The sequence below is a fragment of the Canis aureus genome, chromosome 1 (genome assembly GCF_053574225.1).
Source record: "Canis aureus isolate CA01 chromosome 1, VMU_Caureus_v.1.0, whole genome shotgun sequence".
Taxonomy (NCBI): Eukaryota; Metazoa; Chordata; class Mammalia; order Carnivora; family Canidae; genus Canis; species Canis aureus.
In genome coordinates, this window is record NC_135611.1 from 91845389 (window position 1) to 91857718 (window position 12330).

The 12330-nt window shown below is 40.1% G+C and overlaps 1 long non-coding RNA gene across 2 annotated transcripts in view; it reads right to left on the reverse strand.

The window, feature by feature from the left end:
• The window catches only part of LOC144319960 (uncharacterized), a 150373-nt gene that overhangs the window by 64310 nt on the left and 73733 nt on the right, over positions 1-12330 (reverse strand). For both annotated transcript variants that reach the window (XR_013385590.1, XR_013385581.1), the window contains one exon: positions 4812-5068. This is a non-coding gene — a long non-coding RNA (uncharacterized LOC144319960). The remainder of the gene's footprint in view (positions 1-4811; positions 5069-12330) is intronic.

The window sequence follows — 12330 nt, forward strand, 5'->3', positions numbered from 1 at the left end:
GAGCTGATGCGCTGTACCCACCCCCTAGGCACAAGGAGAAAAGGGGAAACAGTGCTTAACAGAAGCTTGAAGGAGGGAAAGCCATGTAGAGAAGATGGTCTTGAAAGGAACAGCGGTATTCGGTGGTCTAGGGACACAGCCCAAGGCATCTTCCCAAGGACAAAGTGAGGAAAGGAAGTACCCTGACTGACCTCACTCACTCTCCCTCCCTGCAGTTTCCCACCAGGGCTCCCCATTAGTCAGATCCAACCTGAGACAAAGGGCATGGGGCCCAGGGATGTGGTCTGTAAGGGTCAGTATCCAAAGACCAGAATGAGTGGACCTGGAGGTGGATGATGTGTGGCCCTGTGCAATATGACCCCACAGACACATTAAGGTATTCGTAAATTTTCTAAGAGCAGAACAATATTTGCTCTTGTTCACCATTTTATCCCCCAGCTACATCATTCCAATACCAATCAATTTCCCAGTGCTCTAACTAGGTATCCAATACTTCAATCCAGTGCTGATACTACTCAAAGTCAGCAAAGACCCCACAAAGTAAAGGCTTGGTCCCACAAGATGCTCTCACTTTAGATACTAGCCACAAATTGGGTCCCTAGGAAACCTGCACATCTGCCCAACTGATTACAGATTTGCAGGTTCCCATGACTCCCACTCAGGTTGAATAATTTGCTAGAACAGCTCAGGAAAGCACTCAACTTTCTATTACAGCTTTTCTCCAAAGGATGTAACTCAGCAACAGCCAAATGGAAGAAAAAGGTTCATAGGGCGATGTGTGGGGTGTGGGGTGGGGGTGGGGAGGTGGGGGGGAGGAAGTATCCAGAACTTCTGTGCCCTCTGAATGTCATCCACTCAGCAAATCAACATCTTAACCAACCTGAAAGCTCCATGAGCCCCACTGCTTCAGAGGTTTTATGGAAGCTTCATTACTAAATCATTTACTAAATCACTGGCCACTGGTGATTGAATTAAATCTCCAGCCTTTCTTCTCCCTAGCGGTTGGAAGCTGATATTCATAGCCCTCTCACATGGTGGGTTTCTGAAGCTATCTAAGGACCTGTATTCAGTCACCTCATTAGTATACAAAAGATACTCCTAACACTGAAAGTTCCAAGGATTTTAGGAGCTCTGTGCCAGGAATGGGGACAAAGACCAAATATATTTTTTTATCATGCCATGTAGCCACGTCCTATCATACTGTCTGGTGCGTAACAGACAGTTATATTGGCTATTAATGATGCAGTCTCCTCAAGCCACTCTAGAGTCCATCCATCTTTCCTTTCTTCTTTCCTTTCCTTCCTTCCTTGGGATTACTGAAATTTTTTAGCCAAAATTATACATGGTTTTAAGATTCTCCTCCCCCTTTTAGTTGGGTATTCTAGAAAAAACAAACCATGACAAGACAGGTCTCCAGAATCTTAGGGCATTTCACACTCTTGACATTCCAAGCCCTGGGAGACCCAATGGAGAAACATTCAAAAAGACTTTTCAGAGATGGAACCAAACCTACTGATTTACAGTCTGTTGCAGTCTCCTTGGTTTCATACCTTATTTTTTACCTTTGCAATCAACAGATTCTGCTGTCCCAAAGAGACGTAGGAAGCTAGGGTTGGACATTTGCTGGGAATGCTAGAATATTTTTGCTTATGTCATATGTTGTGCAACATGCCACTGAAAGGACTTTATATTCTGGATAGTTTCCCAATGATATGAGTCCCACCTTATGCTTTTAAAATCCCAAGTGATCAGCATTTTACATAACATAGGGAAAACTGGGTTTCTGCCAAAGGAAACTCTGAAACCAAGGATAAAGAAAATGTGGAATGGAGTAGAGGTATTTTAAAATGCATTAACAGAGAAAACAAAAGTGAAAAACACACATAGGTCCATTTGGATTGAATATATCTTGAAAACATGGTGTGAAATTCCAGTTTAAATAAGGGTTGGGATAAGGGTGTTTAAGTTTTCTATCAGCAGAGCTAGCCCTCAATCTGATGGACTGTTAGGCTTCTCTCTAGTTAGTAACAGCCTTCTACTCTTAACAAAAATGAGCCAAACTCTAGGACCAAACTCTGAACTCTCAACCTAAACAGGTGTGCAAGGGCTTGATGAGGTCCTTTTAGAGAATATTTTCAGCCCTGCTCACACACCCACGGCCCACCTTCCTATGGAAGTATATACCCTTCAACCTGAGCAAAAGTTACTCCTCAATTTCTTAAACCCAGTGTCCTCTCTGGCCACCCCTCCTCCCCCGGGGCATATGACGCCTCTTTGATGAGCAGCACACAGTATCAACACTTCAGGCAATGATAAGAAAATGCACCCAAGCAGAGATGGTGATATACAGCTTGCACAAGTTTGCTGGAAACAGATACTGATACTGGAAAGAATGGCCTATGGCAGCTGTTCTAAACCCAGTTGATAATTCTAAATGACCTTGGGGAGGGGTAGCCGGGAACAACCAGTGAGTCTTTTGAAAGAGGCGATGGTGAGACAGAATTGGGCCCACCAAAGAATAATAGATAAAGGTGGATCCCAGGTGTCTTTTTAAAGCTACTTCTGCCCATCATACAACAGAAAAGAGGCACATTGATTATTTTTCTTTAATGTCTCTAAACAATACTCACCTGGATTGGGTACAGTGGCATGACAAGGGAAACACTTTCAAAATATACATGTGCAAGATCTTCCCTACCCAGCCAGTCACCCACCCACCCCACCGTCCTGACAAACCCTATGTGGGGGGAAACCTATGTATTTTGTAGGAGCTCCCAGGGCTTTCTGATCCTCCCTCCTCCCTTCATCCCGACTTCTTCCTGGTTAAGATTCACTGAGTGCTAGTTCTCTATTACACTAAATTACTAGAAAGAAATATATTTGGGTCACATATCTTAATTCCCTGCTGATACACCTTAATGGAATTAATATTTAACAATACACACTTGACTTAGATCAGAAATGCCTTATAGAGGTTATCTACTTAAATTTTACATTGTTAAACCTTCTGGAAAATAAGTTTCAATGATTGGATACATTACCCAACATCCATCACATAAACCTCACAAAATTGCAGGTCTGACAAAAGGTGGTCCCCTCCACCACCACCCCAGCAAAACACATCTGTCTTTCTAACAGATGATGATGAAGAAATAATGTAAAGCATTTGCCCTGGTGCCTCAGCTGCTAGAACACAAGCCTGTTTTACCAAGAACTGTGCCGGCTGGCAAGGATCCCTAGAAATGGCTTGTAAGGCAGTGTGGTCCAATAGAACTTTCTGTGATGACAGCAATGTTCTTTGTCCATATTGTCCAGTCCAGTAGCCAGGAGACACAGGTGGCTGGTGAGCATTTTCAAGGTGACTGGTGTGGTGGAGGAATGAATTTTAAATCGTATCTAATCTCAAGCAATTTAAGTTTAAACAGCCACATGTGGCTCGTGGTTATATTGAGCAGCATGGTTGCAAGGCCACTTGTAAAATTTAAACTGGTGGTTAATACTTACACACAATAAGGCAAGACAAAAGTTTTATGGTAGTTTCAACGGATGAGCAAATGCTACGTTTAAGTTTTAAGAGTGTCACAAGACTTTTAGTAGTATCACAGTTGGCCCTTGACAACTCAGAAGTTGGGAGCATGGACCCTCCACGCAATCAAAAATCCTTAAACAACTTTTGACTTTCCTAAAACTTTACTAGTAAACAGAGGCCTTACTGATAACATAGAGTCAATTGACACATATTTTAAATGTTATATATCTTATATATCATACTCTTACAATAAAGCTAAAGAAAAGAACATGTTCTTAAGAAAATCGTAAGGCAGAGAAAAATACATTCACAGTACTGCATTTGCCAAAAAAACTCCCCCATATAAGGGAACCCATGCAGATCAAATCTGTGGTGTTGAAAGATTCAGCTGTATTTAGAAAGACTTCTGCATGTCCAGGGCTGACTGCGGCTGTTCTTAATAAAAAGGAGAAGGCTAAGATCATCTGTGGAGCAGCCTGATTTAACTGGATGTGGCCCCTGTCCTGAACTGTCAAACTTATGAGGCTGGGAGCTGAAAACAGAATTGCTGACTGTCCTCTGAACAGTGCCACCATATCCTGCTTGAATGGCAAGGTGGTAACCTTTCCTCTCTCTACAGCCAGGGACCCTCCCCTGTTGCAACCCCATCTGGTAAAGGGGGGGGGGGGCAGGAGGTGGCTTCAAAGTTTGCTTTGTTAATTCGCACCTGGAGAATGTGTGCTCTTGATTTAAGGAAGGGCCCATTGGGCTTTGCAGGGTTTCTCAACCTTGACACTAGTGACATTCTGGGGCCCATAATTCTGTGTTGTTGGAGACAGTCCTGTGCTTTGGAAGGTGCATCCCTGGTCTCCCTCATTAAATGCCAGAAGCATCTCCTACCCATCTCAGAAGCGCTAACCAAATGTTTCTCCAGGTAGGGTCAAATATCCCCTGGGGACCAAGTCATCTCTGGTTGGAACCACCATTCTAGAAATAAGTTTTTGAACTATAGTCTACTTGAGAAAGGAAGCCAATCTTTGTTTCTTGTTTTTTTTTTTTAAATCTCTAGTACCCAGTAGATGTCTGTTACTCGATGTGCACTCAGGCATTACTTAGATGAAAGAATAAAAGGCCACTATTAATTGTTAACTTTATAAATGTCCCCCTCAGTGCCTAGCATAGTGTAAGAATCAATACATATTTTCTGGCGGTTAATATTTTTACAGGTTTTTAAAAAAAGCAGAAATTTCTACTACTATTTCTGAGGCAGAGAAATGATGGGGAAAATAAATCTTTCTCATACCTTCATGTACATGAAGCAATTATTTCCTGGCCTCTCGGGGTTTTCAGCAAACAGTGCAAGTCTAGAAAATATAGTCTCGCCATTTCCAAAAGCACCAGGATTGTCTGTGTGTGAGGACAGGATGCATCTCAGGCTCAGTCTCTTCACAGAGGTTTGTCTGGGTGCTGGGGTCAAGAGGATTCCTTCCTCCCTGACTGGGGGAGCTGATCATCTCTGGCACCAGATGAGACCCCTAGGAACCCCTGCTGCCAGGTTTCCTGTAAGAGAAAAACAGACAGCTGGCTTCAGTTCACAGTCCTGAGCCTTTAAGATGCACTCCCCAGCACGTGATGCTTTTATCTCACAACCAAATCCTGGAGAATGAGCCTACCACTTAATTAAAGCCAAACCCATCGCACCTAAAACTTTGGAGATGATTTACCTCCATGGACACATGGCACAGCAGAGCAGAAGGAAGTTAAAGGCATTCCTGCTGTGCACAGATTTCAACAGATGATGTGTTTGGTATAGTCTGCCCTTCACTATTTTCCTCAACTGTTTACGGTACTTAACACTTTTTGGAGGAGATTTTTCATTTAATGAAAAATATCACTTTCCAAGTTCCATAGCGCTGGCTGTACATTTAAAGAACCGCTGTATTCAAACCACCACAATGATTAAGTCACATTGCTATTTAACCAAGGACAAGGCCAAAGCATTTATTACCATTAGACAAGAAAGAGAAGGGGAAACCCATCCCTTCCTTTAGAGTACTTTGCTGGAGACATACTGGAATCACCTGGGCAGCAATAAAGTCTCAAGACTGGGGCCACAAACCAGAGGAAATCAGAATCTCAGTGTAGTACTAGGCATTACAGATTTTTTTAAAGTAAATGTTTGATTTTGGAAGAGCTTTAGGGTTATGGAAAAAATTACAAAGAGACTACATACATTTTCCATATACCTCATAGACAGACATACCCATTTCCCCCTATTATTAACATTTTATATTAGTATGGTACATTTGTTACCATCAATGAGCTAATTATTATTTTTTTTTTAGATTTACTTATTTGAGATAGAGAATATGCACACATTCCAAAGGGAGAGGGAGAAACTCAAGCAGACTCCCCACTGAGTGCAGAGCCTGACTCTGACCTCCATCCTATGACCCAGAGATCATGACCTGAGCTGAAATCAAGAACCACCCAGGTGCCCTTAATGAACTAATATAGTTACATTAACTAAGATCCGTAATTTTTTCATGTTTCCTCAGTTTTTCCCTAGTTTTCTTTCTGTATTCCAGGATCCCATCTAGGACACCACATTACATGTAGTTGTCATGTCTTCTGAGGCTCTTCTGGGCTGCAAGAGTTTCACAGACTTTCCTTGTTTTTTGATGACCTTGATAGTTTTAAGGAGTACTGGCTAGATATTTTGTAGTGTCCCTCAACTGGGATTTGTCTGATGTTTTTCTCATGATCAGACTGGGGTTACATGCTTTTGGGAAGAAGACTATAAGATGAAGCCATTCTCATCACATTAGATAAAGGGTACACAGGTCAACATGAGTTGTCACTAATGATATTGACTCTAATCATTTGGCTGAGACAGTGTGTGTCGGGTTTCCCCCGAACAAAGTTAGTTTTTTGTCCCTTTTTTCTTACTGTACTCTTCTGAAGGAAGTCACTCTGGTCTATACTTTTGCCTTTTCCAGAATGTCATATAATTTGAATCATATAATGCATAGCCTTTTCATATTGGCTTCTTTTACTTAGCAACTTACATTTAAGATTCATTCATGTCTTTTTGTGGCTTGATAGTTCATTGAAAATCTTCCATTGTATAGATGTTTACCAAGGTTTGTTTATCCATTGACCTCTTGGTTGATTCTAGTTTGGGAAATCATAAATATAGTTGCTATAAACATTCCTATGCAGATTTTTTTGTATGAATATAAATTTTCAAAACAGTAACTTAAATTTTCAAATCAGTGAATATGTAGTTCAATCACTGAATGATGTAGTAAGACTACACCTATCTTTGTAAGAAAGTGCCAAACTATCCTCCAGTGTCTGTACTATTTTGCATTCCTACCAGCAATGAATGAGATTACTTTGTTGCTCTAGATCCTTATCTGCTACTGGTGCCAGTTTTTACATTTTAGCCATTGTAATAGATGTGTCATGTTGTCTCATTATTGTTTTAATTTGTAATTCTCTAATGACAAATAATGTTGAGTATCTTTTTACTTGTCAGTTTTCCATCTGTATACTTTCTTTGGTCAAGCAGCTGTTCAGATCTCTAGCCCTTTTAAAAATTTGATTGTTTTCTTGTTAAGTTTTAAGAGTTGTTTGTAGATTTTGGATATAAGACCTTTATTGGATATGTGTTTGGAAATATTTTCCCAGTTGGTAGCTTGTCCTTTGGTTCTCTTTATAGTGTTTTTCAGACAACAGAAGTTTTTATTTTAATGAAGTCTGATTTCTCAGTTTTTCTTTAAGAAATCATGCTTTGCATCATATATTTACAAACGCATCATCAAACTCAAGGTCACGTAGCTTTTCTTCTGTGTTTTAGTCTAACAGTTTTAAAGTTTTGTATATTACATTTAGGTTTATCATGCATTTTGAGCTCATTTTTGTAAAAGTGTAAGGTCTGGGACTAGGTTCACTTTTTAAATTTTGTTTTATGTACAGACTTCCAATTGTTCCAGCACCATTTATTGAAAAGCTTTCTCTGTTGCATTGCCCTTGCTCCTTTGTCAAAGATCAGTTGCCTATATTTGTCTGGGTCTATCTCTGGGTTCTCTATTCTGTTCCACTGATCTATGCGTCTATTGTTTCACCAATGAACACAGTCTTGATTCCTGAAGCCTTATCATAAGTCTTGAAATTAGATAGTGTGAGTTTTCTGATTTTTTTCTTTTTTTTTAAGTTTTCCAAATTAGTCCAATGTATAGCCAATGTGCCTTGGAAGCAGCTGGGAATAGAAGGAAGAACATGGATTTTTAAAGTCAAGCAAACTTTGTTCAAATTCTTGGTCTGTAGGCAAGCCATTTGAAATCCTGGAGCTTCAGTTTTCTTTTCAGGAAATGGGGGGTTAAAATGCTTACTGGCAGGGGTTTTTGTTGTTTGTTTGTTTTTATAAAAGCAATTCCTTGGAAAACCCCAGCATAGGGATGAGCAAGCAGCAAATGAGTAGTCAAGATGAATTCCCTTTACTTCATTTTGAATGCTTTCTGGAGTGTTTTCTTAGTGTACCCTTAAACCATTTAATTCCAAATATTATCAAGGACTGGCATAGTTTATTATTATGAAATATCTCCCAATAGATGCATAAACATGTAAAATGGGTTATAATCCACATTTTTGCTACTCCTGGAAACTGGCTGCCTAGACTAAAAAAATAATCCTATTTGACGGTCTTTTTTAGAAGGAAGTGATTCATGTTGAGCCCATGGGGAATTAATTATGATCTATTTTTTAACGGTTTAGGGAAGGGATAGGAATTTACTGACTGCATGGAAACAATAATGAGAATAAGTAACAAATAGCACAAATGACTTAAAAAAAAAAAAGGTGAGGAAAGTGCCTTTTTAAAAAATAAGGTAAACAGGAAAATGACCAGGAAGGACATATTTTTGAAGCAACAATAGGATCTCTTTATGATTATACCTTTGTACTTCTAAAAACTGGGCCATTGTTTGAGTACACATTTACATAAGTGAGATTATTAGGTTAAAAGTACAGGTTTCAAGATTTTGGTATAAAGTCTTGTTTTCTAAAACACACATCCTTTATTCTACAAAGTAAAAAAAAATACGTACACAAGCAAGAAAACAAGCAAACAAAAAACTAAAAGTCAGGAAAGGTGAGAAGAGAGAAAAATAAAAGAACTGCATTTATCCACTACATCTATGTCCCAAACTTCCTAGGAATTATACACATTTAAATAACTTAATCATCATGACAAAGTTAATACCATTCTCACTTCATAGAAAAGAACTGAAGTGTCAGAAAAGCTAAATAATGGGCTACAAAGCAGACAGTTCACATGGCCGAGCCAGGAATCCAAGTATGCCTCTAAACCAAGCACTCCAGCCCCATCTCAAACATCATTATACCATACTGCTCTGATTCTTTAACATCTCAAAAGGAGAAAGAGCGTGAGAAAATGTTTGACTTCTAAAAAAGATCCCCAAAGTGCCTAGGTATCTTATAAACTGGATCCTAATTTGTACTTATTTTCCTGTAGGGATATCCTAAGAATTCTGGTACTGCCTCCTATTGCAGGGCTGAAAGGAAAGGATTCTTTCATTTCTTGCAGGACACGGACAGGCCCATGTTCACAATGGCCTTCCCAAGACGGTAACCCTCCTCTGGCACATCCCCAGGAGTCATTAGTGAATCCCGGAGCCCTCCATGCCTGCTCTCAAAAGATCTGCCAGCCCAGCAGCAGCAGCAATAATGAGACTCGGCCACCGTGTAACAGATGCTGGTGATTCACTGGAGAGGGGGGCAGGTCTTGCTGTGCCTCCCCTTCCTGCCACAAACATGAAGCCCAACCAAGCTGCTCACAATAAAACTGACGACAAAACTCAAAGAAAAGAAAATGTCAGGGGTCAGAAGTGGCCACAGAAACCACTGTAGAACCCAATTAAAAGTTGGTCTTCTCCAGCTTCACTTGTGACAGGTATTTCTGTGTGCTTACCTGCTTTCTTTCCCTGAGGATGGGTGATGAGACATAAACCAGCAGAGTGGAAAACGCTGCCCCAAGAAAGGAACTGCTAGAGAATTCACAGTAGCAGGTGCAATGCAATGTAGGAGTAATTAAAGATATTGGAAGAGTAAACAACCTTCCGTCGTGTAAAGTAGAAGGAGATGGGGAAACTGGGGACTTAAATTTCAGAGACTTTATTCATAAGAGAGATATAAGGCTATCTTGTCACAGTCATGCTGGGAATCCCAGGTGGGAGAGTTTTAAAAACCAGTTGTCTAGGGTCTGATCCTCCATTTTGCTAGCCTAGAAACTAAATTTTGTCTACTTATTCAGAGCTACTCAGGTTCTCAGGGGCTTCCATGCTCACTGGGTTATAAGATCCCAAAACACAAACCAGAATGCCAAGGTGTGGTTATTGTTTTTCATTTGTAATATTTTTCATTTGTACCCTTTTATTTATAATAGTTGGGGGAAATTTGCTATTAATTATAATACTATTGCAGGGAATCATCCTGTATTGGTTAGCTATTGCTGTGTAACAGCCACACCCAAATTCAGAGGCTTCAGACAATTAGCATGTGTTTTTGCTCACACATCTAGGGTAGCAGGGCAGCTCTGCTGATCTGGGACAGGCTCAGCTGCTCTCTCCTGGGCTCACTCAGGCACTTGTGCTCACCTGGTGTTTGGGCCACATGGGCTGACTGATCTAACACATGGCTAGTATAGTCCAGCAACCTGCCAAAGATGTAAGAGTAAATGTTTCTTGTTTCTCATCATTGAGCAAGTTGGCCTAGGTGTGTTTCCATGGTGGCTATACAATGTTCAGACAGAGAAAGAGAGAGAGAAGTATTTATGGCCTCATGAGAGCTTAGGCTTAGAAGTAGCACATCATGACTTCCCCCACAGTCTGTGGCCACAACAAGTGACAAGCCAGCCCACGTTCAAGGGGTTAAGAAACAGTCTCTAGCTATTGACGAGATGAGTTGCCAAGTCACATACAGGATACAGGAAAGGTAATAATTACAGCTATTTCAGCACCAAACTTCCATACCTCCCTTTCTTAGGCTCTTAAATATTGAATTAATAAGCAGAGGCCATTTGATAAAAATAGAATCAAATATAACTGGATAGTGCTCAGGGGTTATTTCAACCAGGCTTCCAAAGAAGCTGATAAACTATACTTGCTCCAAACCCAGAATGTACCAAACACCAAATTGCCTCTTCCCCTCTCCTACCCCCTCAGCCTTCTCCCACACATCCTAAATGTCCATTTGGAAGTCATCTCTCAGAGTGGATTCTTTCTGCAGATGCCTGCCACTAAACTGTCCATTATGCATTGCTTTTTGCTGCCTTCAGTCTTATGGTGGCACCTGTTTCCACATAATAGATTTACTTCCTGTAGCTACTACAGTAACTAATATGTTTGTGTTTTAGTCAATAAAAATTTAATTGCTGCTAGAGGTGCTTCAGGAAGAGAGAGTAGAGAATATTCTCTCTTGTCTCCTGCCCCCTCCTTGGAGCAGAAAGGAAATGGTGCTCGTGGAATCTGGAAATAGAATTTTTTGTTTGTTTGTTTGTTTTTCTTTCATTAGCAGATTCTGTAATGACCACAAATTTATGGATGGTTTGTAACCAAGTGGAAGAGGCCAAATCTCTGTGGGCTGCACAGGTTTACTGCAATCTCAGGAACATTTCCTGAAGTATCCTGGAACTGAAACCTATTTTGCAGAAATCCAAGGAGCCCAAACCCCATTAGAGTAAATTAGCATCTAAGTATTCAACATGGCTTTGGAATGAGTCTCTCTGTAAAGATGAGTTTTCTAGGTTACTATTTCATTACACAATGCCCTCCTTATGAGAGCCCAAGGGAGAAATTTCTCTCTGTTCTCAGAATGGGAAACAGTCAGGCTGCTTCTTAGTACCTGGGATGGTTTTGTGGTGGCTGTTATTACAGATACTGTAGATCACATATATGAAGGCATCTCCTTCTTCGGGCAGTTTAGCACCAAAAGTGAGACCCATCTGTAGAAAATCCATAAGACCTTTTGGTATGAATTTTAGACCTTAACCTCATACCTGACTTTGCCTTATCTTTCCTAGTTCTATACACTCTCCATTCTGCCTTCCTCACTCAATGATTGTTACGGTTGGTTTTTTTTTTTCTATTTAAGATACTTTTTTTTTTTTTTCTAAGCAGGCTCCACACCCAGCATGGTGCCCAATGCTGGACTTGAACTCACAACCCTGAGATTAAGACTTGAGCTGAGATCAAGGGTCAGATGCTTAACTAACTGAGCCACCCAGGGGCACCTATTTAAGATACTTATTAAGCAGAACTAAATGCATTTTAGAGCCTACGAGACTAAAGAAGCAAACAAATACCAATTTCTCAAGAAAGCATAGTTTAATTTTTTTTGAATGCTTAAAAAATTTCTTTGATTTTATCTATCCTGATAAGGACTCTTTCTTTTTGATTTCAGATACTGTGGCCTGAGTTAATGATACTTCTCAATAGCTCAACATTGGTCTAAGAAGACCCTTCTCAGTTTCTTTCTTTCTTCCCTTTGATTTCACTGCTATTCCTCATCTATCCCAAGGCAACCATATCAACGTGTTTAATGCAATCTGTTCTGCTACCCTGTGTTCTTATACAACATATAGTTTTATATGCATGAATCTTAATGGTATGTAACTATAGTTATAAACCTCAATCTGTTTCTTTTTCATTCAGCCCATGTTTTTAAGATTCATATATTTTGCTAAGGGTACATCTACTCTGTTACTTCTCTCTGCTGAAGAGCATGAACCCAACACATTT